This window comes from Lucilia cuprina, chromosome X, assembly GCF_022045245.1.
Source record: "Lucilia cuprina isolate Lc7/37 chromosome X, ASM2204524v1, whole genome shotgun sequence".
NCBI lineage: Eukaryota > Metazoa > Arthropoda > Insecta > Diptera > Calliphoridae > Lucilia > Lucilia cuprina.
Genome location: NC_060949.1, coordinates 15,832,505 through 15,843,556, shown reverse-complemented (window position 1 = coordinate 15,843,556; position 11,052 = coordinate 15,832,505).

The window sequence follows — 11,052 nt, the reverse complement described above, 5'->3', positions numbered from 1 at the left end:
TGCAAAAAATTAGGTCAGAGCCGCAACGGCTCTGAAGTTTGAAGATGCATTTACAAGGGGGGAATATGCATTTTTCTCAGCTTTCACAAAAGTTTTGTCATTAAATAATTTGTTTTGTATTTTATTGTGCTATATTCGGCTGTGCCGAATCTTATATACCCTTCACCATAGTGTATTTTAAACATTTTTTATAAATTTTAAATTTTTTCCCGACTACATTATTATTACATCAAAAGCTAAACGAAAAGAACAACAACAACGCTAAACGAAATAAAACACAAAAACACAGAAAAACAAAAATAACAACGCAATGATGCCAACAGCATCCAACCAAGGGTGCCCAAGCCCTATGCGCTTGGTACTCTTTTGTTTTTGTAAATGCGCTTAGCTATAGACAGTGTGTTTTCTATACACTTATATGCGCTTAATACTACCCAGTTGGCCAGATCGTTATTGACGACGTCTGCATCGATGATGTCTGCAGGAATTTTCCAAATTTGTCCTGTATAAAATGCAATTTAAGACAACTTTAATAACATTTATCGTAAAAAAAATTGTTTTAAAAAGCACAAAAAAAAAAAAAAAAAAATTAGTATTAAATTTCAAACTTACATTATTCGCATATAAAATTATTGTTCAATAACTCACAATCTACTCTCATATAATTGAAAACGTTTTAAATACTTTTTTCTATTCATTAAAAAATATATTTGCAAAACAAAAGGGAAAATTATTTTATTTTAACAAAAAATGCAAATCATATTTTTTTGCTGTGTATACTTTGTATGTTTGGATTCCAAACATACAAAAAAATACACAGCTGAATAAAACCAAATACATCTACACACACACGTGTACATTTTGCTTTTATAACAATTTTTTGATGAAATTTTCAGAGGTTGTCTCGGATTTTTGCTCATATCTCCGTTATTTACCGACCGATTTTGCTGATTTTAAATAGCGATCTTCTCGAAAGCATGTCTAATAGAATTATTGAAGATTCGGATCTCGCCGATATCTGGGGTCCTCTAAAACTGATTTCAACAGACAGACAGACGGACATGGCTTAATCGACTCCGCTATCTATAAGGATCCAGAATATATATACTTTATAGGGTCGGAAAATTATATTATAGAAATTACAAACGGAATGACAAACTTATATATACCCTTCTCACGAAGGTGAAGGGTATAACAACAACACAATGACGCCAACAGCATCCAAACCAAGGGTGCCCAAGCCCCATGCGCTTGGTACTCTTTTATTTATATATTAATACATTAATTTATAATGGCTTTTGAAAATATTCTCTGTGTATCATTTCATAAAGAGAGCAACTAAATTAAATTGTTTTTGTTTTGTGTATAGTTTGTTTTGTTGCTGAGAATATTTGTATTGCGTGTGTGTAAGTCAGAATAACACATTGCCTGTGAGGGCATGTTTGGCCGCCAATGGTTTAGATGTCTGTTGGTTTAGATGCCTTGTGTATTTTGTGTTTTATTTCGTTTAGCGTTGTTGTTGTTCTTTTTGTTTAGCTTTTGATGTAATAATAATGTAGTCGGGAAAAAATTTAAAATTTATAAAAGGTGTTTAAAATACACTATGTTCGAAAAAGTCGTCAGTGATTTGCTCCGGCTGTCGCCAACAAGTCATTTATGATTTAACACTGTCCTGTACGCAACATCGATGATGTCTTGAAGACATGGCCAACAGGGTAGCACTACGTTGTTGTTCTTAACAGTATACAAGCAAGAGTAAAACAACAACACTTTCGTATTCATTGCTGGTAAACATTGACGAGACGTAGATTTTGTTTTTTTTTATCGTAAAAAAATTGTTTTAAAAAGTACTTGTAAAAAATTTGTGTTAGTTTTAAATTTCAAACTTACATTATTCGCATAAAAATTATTGTACAATAACTCACAATCTACTCTCATATCATTGAAAACGTTTAAAATACTTTTTTCTATTCATTAACAAATATATTTGCAAAACAAAAGGGAAAATTATTTTATTTTAACAAAAAATGCAAATCATATTTTTTGCTGTGTATTTTAGTAGAAAATACACAGCACTCTAATGTATATAAGAGCAATATTTTTGCTAAATGTATGGATATAAATATGTTTTAATGAGTTATGTACGTTAAGTGACTTTCTGGAGGGGACCTTGTATGGGAGCTATGACCAGTTATGTACTGATCGGAAAAAGATTCTCAGTAATGAGCAATACTTTTACTAAATTTTATATGGATATCTTAATTTAGTAATGAGTAATGCGCATTTAAATTGTTTTCAGGAGGGGACTTTGTATGACCAATTATCGACCGATCGGAAAAAAATCACTGTAATATTTCTTTATGTGAGGGCAATACTTGTGCCAAATTTTATATGGATATCTTAATTTTGTAATGAGTTATGCGCGTTTAAGTGGTTTTCGGGAAGGGACCTTGTATGGAAGCCATAACCAATTATGTACCGATCGAAAAAAAACCTTTTACTGTAATATTTATAAAATATATAAAATATTTCTTTATATGGGAGCAATACTTGTGTCAAATTTTATATGGATATCTTAATTTAGTAATGAGATATGCGCGTTTAAGTGATTTTGGAGAGGTGACTTTGTATGGGAGCTATGACCAATTATGGATTAATCGGAAAAAAATTCATAGCAATATATCTTTATGTGAGAGCAATAATTTGGTAATGAATTATGTGCGTTTAAGTGATTTTCGGGAGGGGACCTTGTATAGGAGCTATGTCCAATTATGGACCCATCCAAAAAAGTTTTTCTCTGAATGAATTCTATTAACATAAGATTTTAATTTGTAAAATTTTGTGGAGATATCGACATTGCGACGGAAGTTATTAACAAAAAACCCATTTCGCCTAAAATGATATCGTTTAGATATATTAATGTAAACATGATCAAGACATGTATAAATGCTCGGGCGTGTAATTAATTTATTGCAATTGTTAAATACAAAGCTTAATAATAAACTTAGAACATCACTTAATACAATTTTATCAATTGCATTCATATTAGCATCAACAAAAAATAGGCTAGGACTTCTCGCATGACAAGATAGTAAATTTTCCAAAAAATTGATAAAATGCGATGGTTTACATTTTGGAGATTTATAAAATGAGACAATGGTTAATGGTTTTCGGACTATCTTAACATCATCCAATTTCAAAACAATAATCTATGAAGCCTTCACTTGAACACTCAACTTCTTTTAGATTTAGGGTGTCTCAAATGAAAAAATATATTATACCGTAACCGTCAGAACGACAGCTGTGTACAGATTTATATCCTGGTATTTTGCAAATATTAAAAACATCTTCTTAATATCAAAGCCATTAAAATCAAAATTTTTAACGTGTTTGTTATAAAAATGAAGCTTTTGAAAACACCGATTATTTAACATAATAAAATATAATGAAAATTCGATACAAATATAATAAGCAATTTAGATTTGTTTAAGAAGGTGATTCATAAACGTTATCAGAATTTTCATCCGTATGATGCACTTGATTGATGATTCCGACAAGAATGTCATTGTCTCATGTAAACTACTCAGCTGCTCCAATTTCTTTAACTCTGCTTTGATCGCATTTAGTTCAACAATTGTAAAAGTACTGGTGTTGTGGATGTTATTGTTATTACATGAAAAGTTTTGTTCCACTTATCACAATCTATGCTTTCATCACTTTCTTCTATTTTTAGATTGCACTGGGTACAATATAACTTTTTATTGATAAAGCTCCTGCTTGATGGAGCCATATTTCAATATTTCCACTTTCTTAATAAATTTCTTTTAAAAAATCACTAGCAAAAGGTTAGGTACTTTTTGATTTTTATAATATTGAACCTAGAAACGGAACCTTACTTAATTTTCTATAATATTGAACTTAGAAACGTAAAATTAAGAATGAGGCGAGAACCCATTAAGGAGACTTTTTGATACTTTTTTTGTTGTACAAAAAGTACCTTTTGAATTTTCTGTATTATTGAACCTTGAAATTAAGTATGTAGGGCCCGGATGTTCTACAAAAGACTCTTCGTTCCAAAAAATTTCAAGCTAAAATTTTAACAAAATCAATGCCTTTTGAATTAAATAAAATATTAAAAAAATATATTAAAAAAATATATTATTGGAAGTATATTCCTCAGAATCTTCATTTCAAAACAAACATATGGTAAAACAAGTAATATTTCTATATTCGGCTGTGTCGAATCTTATATACCCTTCACCAGAGTGTATTTTAAACATAATTGATCTTACAGTCTAGTTAATAAAAACATTAAAAAAATTTTAGTCGATTTAAGCCGAATGTTTCGGCGGCGGCTCAAGCAACTAAATATAGTTCGGCGGCGGCTAAGCTCCGACTCGAAGCCGGTCGACTTCGACCTCTGATTCATTGTTGGTAAACATTGACGAGACGTAGATTTTGTTTTTGTTTATCGTAAAAAAAATGTTTTAAAAAGCACTTGGAAAAAATTTGTTAGTTTTAAATTTCAAACTTACATTATTCACATAAAAAAATAACTCACAATCTACTCTCATATAATTGAAAACGTTTTAAATACTTTTTTCTATTCATTAAAAAATATATTTGCAAAACAAAAGGGAAAATTATTTTATTTTAACAAAAAATGCAAATCATATTTTATTGCTGTGTATTTTTTGTATGTTTGGTTTCCAAACATACAAAAAATACACAGCTGAATAAAACCAAATACATCTACACACACACGTGTACATCTACACACACACGTGTACATCAAAGTATACAGTGTTGTTGTTGCTTTTATAACAATTTTTTGATGAAATTTTCAGAGGTTGTCTCAGATTTTTGCTCATATCTCCGTTATTTACCGACCGATTAAGCTGATTTTAAATAGCGATCTTCTCGAAAGCATGTCTAATAGAATTATTGAGGATTCGGATCTCGCCGATATCTGGGGTCCTCTAAAAACTGATTTCAACAGACAGACAGACGGACATGGCTTAATCGACTCCGCTATCTATAAGGATCCTGAATATATGTAGTTTATAGGGTCGGAAAATTATATTATAGAAATTACAAACGGAATGACAAACTTATATATACTTTTCTCACGAAGGTGAAGGGTATAACAAGTAATATTTCTATATTCGGCTGTGTCGAATCTTATATACTGATGTATATTTAACATAAAGTTCTCTTAATAAATAAGTTCTCACTTAGTGTTCTCTTAGTTACTTTAATTATAAGTTCATGTGTACAATTATGTCAATAAGAATAAATAAATCAGTCTTCAACTAGCTTAAAACCACGTTGTTTGTTCAAACACATCATTGGCGACAAGAAAAAAAGCAAAGTAAATGATAAAGGAGGAAGACAAAGTAAATGTAGAAAAAGTAGCAGATCAATTAGAAATGTCGAAATTTATTGGCTCTGCAGAACCTTTTTTACTAGGAGAAGATTTTGATCTTTATGCTCGAAGGTTGGATCATCTTTTTAAATTGAATTCCATAAAAGACCCAGAAAAGATTGGATTTTTGTGAAGTTTTAGTGGTGCAGAATTATACCGGGTAATTGTTTCTTTAACGGCTCCTAAACAGAGTTGGTGACAAAATTAAAAAGTCATTTAAAACCAAAAAGAAATATTATCGCAGAGTGTTATAAATTCTTTAAAACTAATAGAACTGTTGGCCAGAAACTGGCGGATTTTGTGATTGAGCTAAAACAAAAAGGTCAATATTGTGATTTTGGCGACTTTCTGGATAAAGTCTTATTAATTCAATTTGTATGTGGTCTTGGAGACGAAAAAATTCAACAACGATTATTGAGTGAAGTTAATTTACACAAATTCCAAAAAGCAATAGAATTAGCAAATGCAGTGGAAATAAAAACAACGACCGTAGCGTTGATCAAAGAGGAAGATGAGAACATTAATGCGTTGGAAAGAAAAAAGTATGGAACGTCAAGAAGAGGGAAACAGTCAGAACAGCAAAGCAGCGCAGTCATCAACAACTCAAATGCCAGCAACAACAAACATATGGGTAACGGGAAGCAACATTTTTACAAAAATGTGTTTTGCTTTAATTGTGGAAAGCAAGGCCACATTCAAAAGTTTTGTAAGAAGAAAAGAGGACAACCGAAAATTAAGAGTTTGGAAGAAGAACATGAAGAAGAGGAGCAATTGTGTAATTATATAAATAATATAACATCTTATAAAATTAAACCTTTAAAAGTTAAATTAGGTATTGAAAACATTGAGATAGAATTTGAAGTAGATACAGGGGCGTGTGTTACCGTGATTCATAAGGGATATTTTTACAAGTATTTTTCTAAATATGAACTTTTCAAGGATGAAATTAATCTATAAAATTAATTTCTGGGGAACGAGTTAAAACGCTTGGAGAATTTACGGTTAAGGTAAATTTTAAATGTTGTAATTTCAATCTTAAATTAATTGTTTTAAACACTGAAATGTACTTCTACCCATTACTGGGCAGAAATTGGATGGATGTAATTTTTAGTGGTTGGAAATTTTTTTACTGAGTATGAGTATTGTAACATTAATTTGGCAAAAAGTGATTCTGAGAACATTAATTTGGCGAAAACTGATTCTGAATTGAAATTAAATAAAATGAAGTTTTTGGAAAAGTATAAGGCGATTTTTACTAAATCAAACGATTCTGTTATTAGAACTTTTAAAGCGGAAATTGTATTGAAAAATGATTCATACCCTTTTTTTTTGCATAACAAATACTGTTCCTTATGGCCTGAAAGCTAAGGTTGAAAACGAACCAAACAGATTATACGATGACGGTGTTTTAGTACCTGTAACGAGAAGCAATTGGGCCAGTCCATTGGTAATTGTTAATAAAGGGGATGGGTCAATTCGACTTTGCGTACATTGTAAAAGAACTGTAAACAAGTTTGTATAGATGGAACACAGCGCAATACCACGTATAGATGATATATTAGCATCTATGGCAGGTTGGAAAGTGTTTACCAAACTAGATTTAACGGGGGCTTATTTACAGGTGGCTGTTTCAGAACGTTCTAGGGAACTGCTCACCATCAACACTCATGTTGGGTTATTTCAATTTACTAGATTAGTTTTTGGCCTCAAAACAGCACCCCAGATATTTTGTTCAATAATCGATCAGATTTTACGAAATATTGAAAATGTTCAAGTTTATTTTGATGATATAGTAATTGGGGGTAAATCTGAAGATGATTGTAAAGGTAATTTGTTACGGGTCTTAGATAGGTTGTTAGAATAGAATGTAAAGGTAAATTTAGAAAAGTGCGAATTTTTTAAATCAGAAATTGATTATTTGGGGTATAGAATAAATGGAATTGGTATAGCGCCAAGCCCGCAAAAGGAGGAGGCCGTTGTTATTGCTCCAGAACCATGCAACAAAAATCAATTGAAGTCATACTTAGGAATGATCAATTATTATAACAAATGTATTCCTAATTTGTCTCGCGAACTACATTGCCTCTATGAGTTGATAAAGGAAAAGGTAAAGTGGTCATGGGGAAAAGAGCATAGTGAAAGTTTTCAGCGCAGTAAGCGATTGGTTAATAACATAAACATATTAACACATTATGATCCTACAAAGAAAATCATTGTGTCTGCGGATGCAAGTCCATATGGAGTAGGGCGAATATTGTCTCATGTAATTGATGGTGTGGAACGGCCAGTGATGTTTGCATCAAGCACGTTGAGTGCTGCAAAAAGGCAAAGGATATGGCTAATGCAGATGCATTATCAAGACTGCCAATGAGTTATAATACAGATATTGAATATGATAGTATAAATAGTTTGAACACTTTAACTTTTCCTTTGAGTGTAGAAGATATAAAGGAGGCAATAAAAAATGACGCATGTATAACACAACTTTATAATTCTATTATAATTCTATTATAACAACAGAAAAGACAGGGGAGCTACAAAAATATTATTTAAAAAAAGAATCTCTAGCTACAGAAAATGGATGTTTATTTTACGACGATAGAATAGTGGTACCGATTACTTTACGTAATAATGTTCTGAAATTAATTCATGATCAACATATAGGAATATTTAGAAGTAAAGCTTTGGCAAGAACAGTTGTGTGGTGGCCAGGTATATTGATATTGAAAGCTTCAATAATAATTGTGATTTTTGTCAGTCTACACAAAACTCAAAGCCAGCTAATCTATCGAAATGGACAGAGGCTACATATCCATTTGAGAGAATTCATATGGATTTCTGTATGATGCATATTCCAAATGGATGGAGGCTATTCCTTTTAAAACAACAACCGCAACCATGGTAATCGAAAAACTTCGGTCAATATTTTCAACGTTTGGGTTACCATTTAGTATTGTAAGTGATAATGGGCCACCATTTAGCTCCAGAGAATTTGTTGAATTTTGTAAATCTAATGGTATAGTCCCTCTTAAGTCTCCTCCATACCACCCCCAATCTAACAGCAGTGCAGAAAGAGCGGTACAAACCTTCAAAAATTGATTGCGAAAATCACTGTTGGATCAAAAAGACGCCGGTAAATCTTTACAACTAAGAATTGACCGATTCTTATTAATATATAGAACAACGCCGACCTCGTCAACTTGCTTAACACCAGGGGAAATTATTTTTCAATACAAACCCCGAACATTGCTTAATGTGTTAAATTCTAATAAACCAAATGTTACAGCGAAAACCAGTTCAAAATCAGTTGAACCAAATATAGGAATAAACTACGGTTATGAAGATTATCAGAATAAATTAGTACATTTCAATGTTGGGGAGATAGTATGGTACAGAAATGTTTTTTCCAATTTTGTTAAATGGGTAAAGGGAAAGGTTATTAGTAAACTAAGTAGTTATAGGTACTTGGTGTTAGTCAATGGGATACAAAAACAAGCACATACGGATCAAATGAGAAAGAATAAAAATGTGGATATAACTTTGGTTGAATCTCGTAATGGTTTTAATGAAGCGCCTGAAGATGGTCAAGGTAATATTAATGAGGAAGAAGGACAACGAATTGTAACTCGAAGTATGGCTAAGAGAGCTAAAATTATAAGTGGGAAGTGATTTTATTTATGTTGGGAGGAATGATGTATTTTTAACATAAAGTTCTCTTAATAAATAAATTCTCACTTAGTGTTCTCTTAGTTACTTTAATTATAAGTTCATGTGTACAATTATGTCAATAAGAATAAATAAATCAGTCTACAACTAGCTTTAAACCACGTTGTTTGTTCAAACACATCATATACCCTTCACCAAGTATGTTTTAAAAAACAGTTTTTATTTATTTTGTATCTCTGCATACATGTCACACATAAAATACACACAAACAAATATAAACTGTAGCAGAAAGAAATATTAACCGTTGTACTGTAATACCACAGTCAAACTGTATTACCACCCTCAAACAAATATCAGCTGTATTACCAACATATTACGGCTTTATCTCCTTGTTCTTGTTATACCCACTTACCTTCGTGAGAACAGAACAGCATGCAAACATACAAAAAATACACAGCAGAATAAAACCAAATACATATCCACACGCACATGTACATCTTTATCCAATTCACAGTGTTCAAAATCGGGAGGCTTCGTCCCTGTGCCAAAAAACATGCTTGGTGAAAATTTCATCAAATTATTTTGAAAAATGGCCTGTACCTTGCGCACAAGATTTACATGGACAGCCAGCTGGACAGATGGACGGACATGTCTTAATTGTCTCAGTTAAGGTTAATATCCTACAGGTCAAACATGGACCGATCCTTATTAAATTTGAAAAATATATATATTTGTATACGATATATTTATATCCCTTCACCACTATAGTGGTCTGTGCTGATGTCTGTAACATCGCAAATATACCGATCGGCTGAGTCGATTAAGATAGTGAATCGATTTAACTCCTATACAAACTCCCTTTTTAGAAAATGTCTTGAAGGTATAATTTCTAATAAAATAATCAAAATCAACATAAATAAATTTAAAGTAGACGTTATTTCCTCTACCAAAATTTATAAGGATATGCCCAAATTTACCCATTCTCCCCTATGAACACTCTTGTAAAAAATCTATTTTTTTGTCAATAATACGTAAAAATATTCCACAATACCGTTAAAAAACAAATTAAATGCTTTATTTTTTAAAAATTATCCACTGTTTTAATATAGTGACTGGTGTAGGGTATCATATAGTCGCAATGTCCGACTATACAATCATACTTATTTATCAGTAAATTGTTTGAATACAGTGGGACCTCGATTTTCCGTGATTGTCGGGACCGGAAGCATTCTGTATAATCGATTTTGCCGGTTAATTGAGTGCCAACTTTGGCTAGTTTTTTTAAAGATATTTTTATTAATTAATAAATGAATATGTAGAATTCAAGGATTTTATATTAAAAAAAATCAAAAATATAAAAAATAATTTTGTCAGAAAACAGTAAACAGTAGATAAGAATTTTATGTTATGTAATTTCTATTAATAATCGAGTAGTGTTCCAATTTAGTATTTCCTTTTTACGGGTATTCCCCTTTCTGATTTGTTCTAAATGTTCATGATTGCTAAAAAATAGTAGAATTTTGCTTATAATTAAGGATAATGGAGGTAATCACGGTTAAACGATACTGAAAAATGTGGGCTTGGTGAAATAATGGACCGATTTCAACTGTTTTCAATAGGCTTCGTCCCTGTGCCAAAAAACAAGCTTGGTCCAAATTTCATCAAATTATATGAAATTAAATTTGCGGGCTGTACAATGTTTACATGGACAGCCAGTCGGACAGACGGACGGACATGTCTTAATCGACTCAGAAAATGATTCTAAGCCGATTGGTATACTTTAAGGTGGGTATAGGACGGATATTATTGAATGTTACAAACATAGCCCCATACGAGTGGGGGCTATGCTAAAATATACCGGTCTAGCGCTGAAATTTTGCTCAAATAAGTTTTTTACGGCGTCACGAAATGACTTTCCTAAACAAGAATGAAATAAGTCCCCAAATAATAAGCAGCGGCCG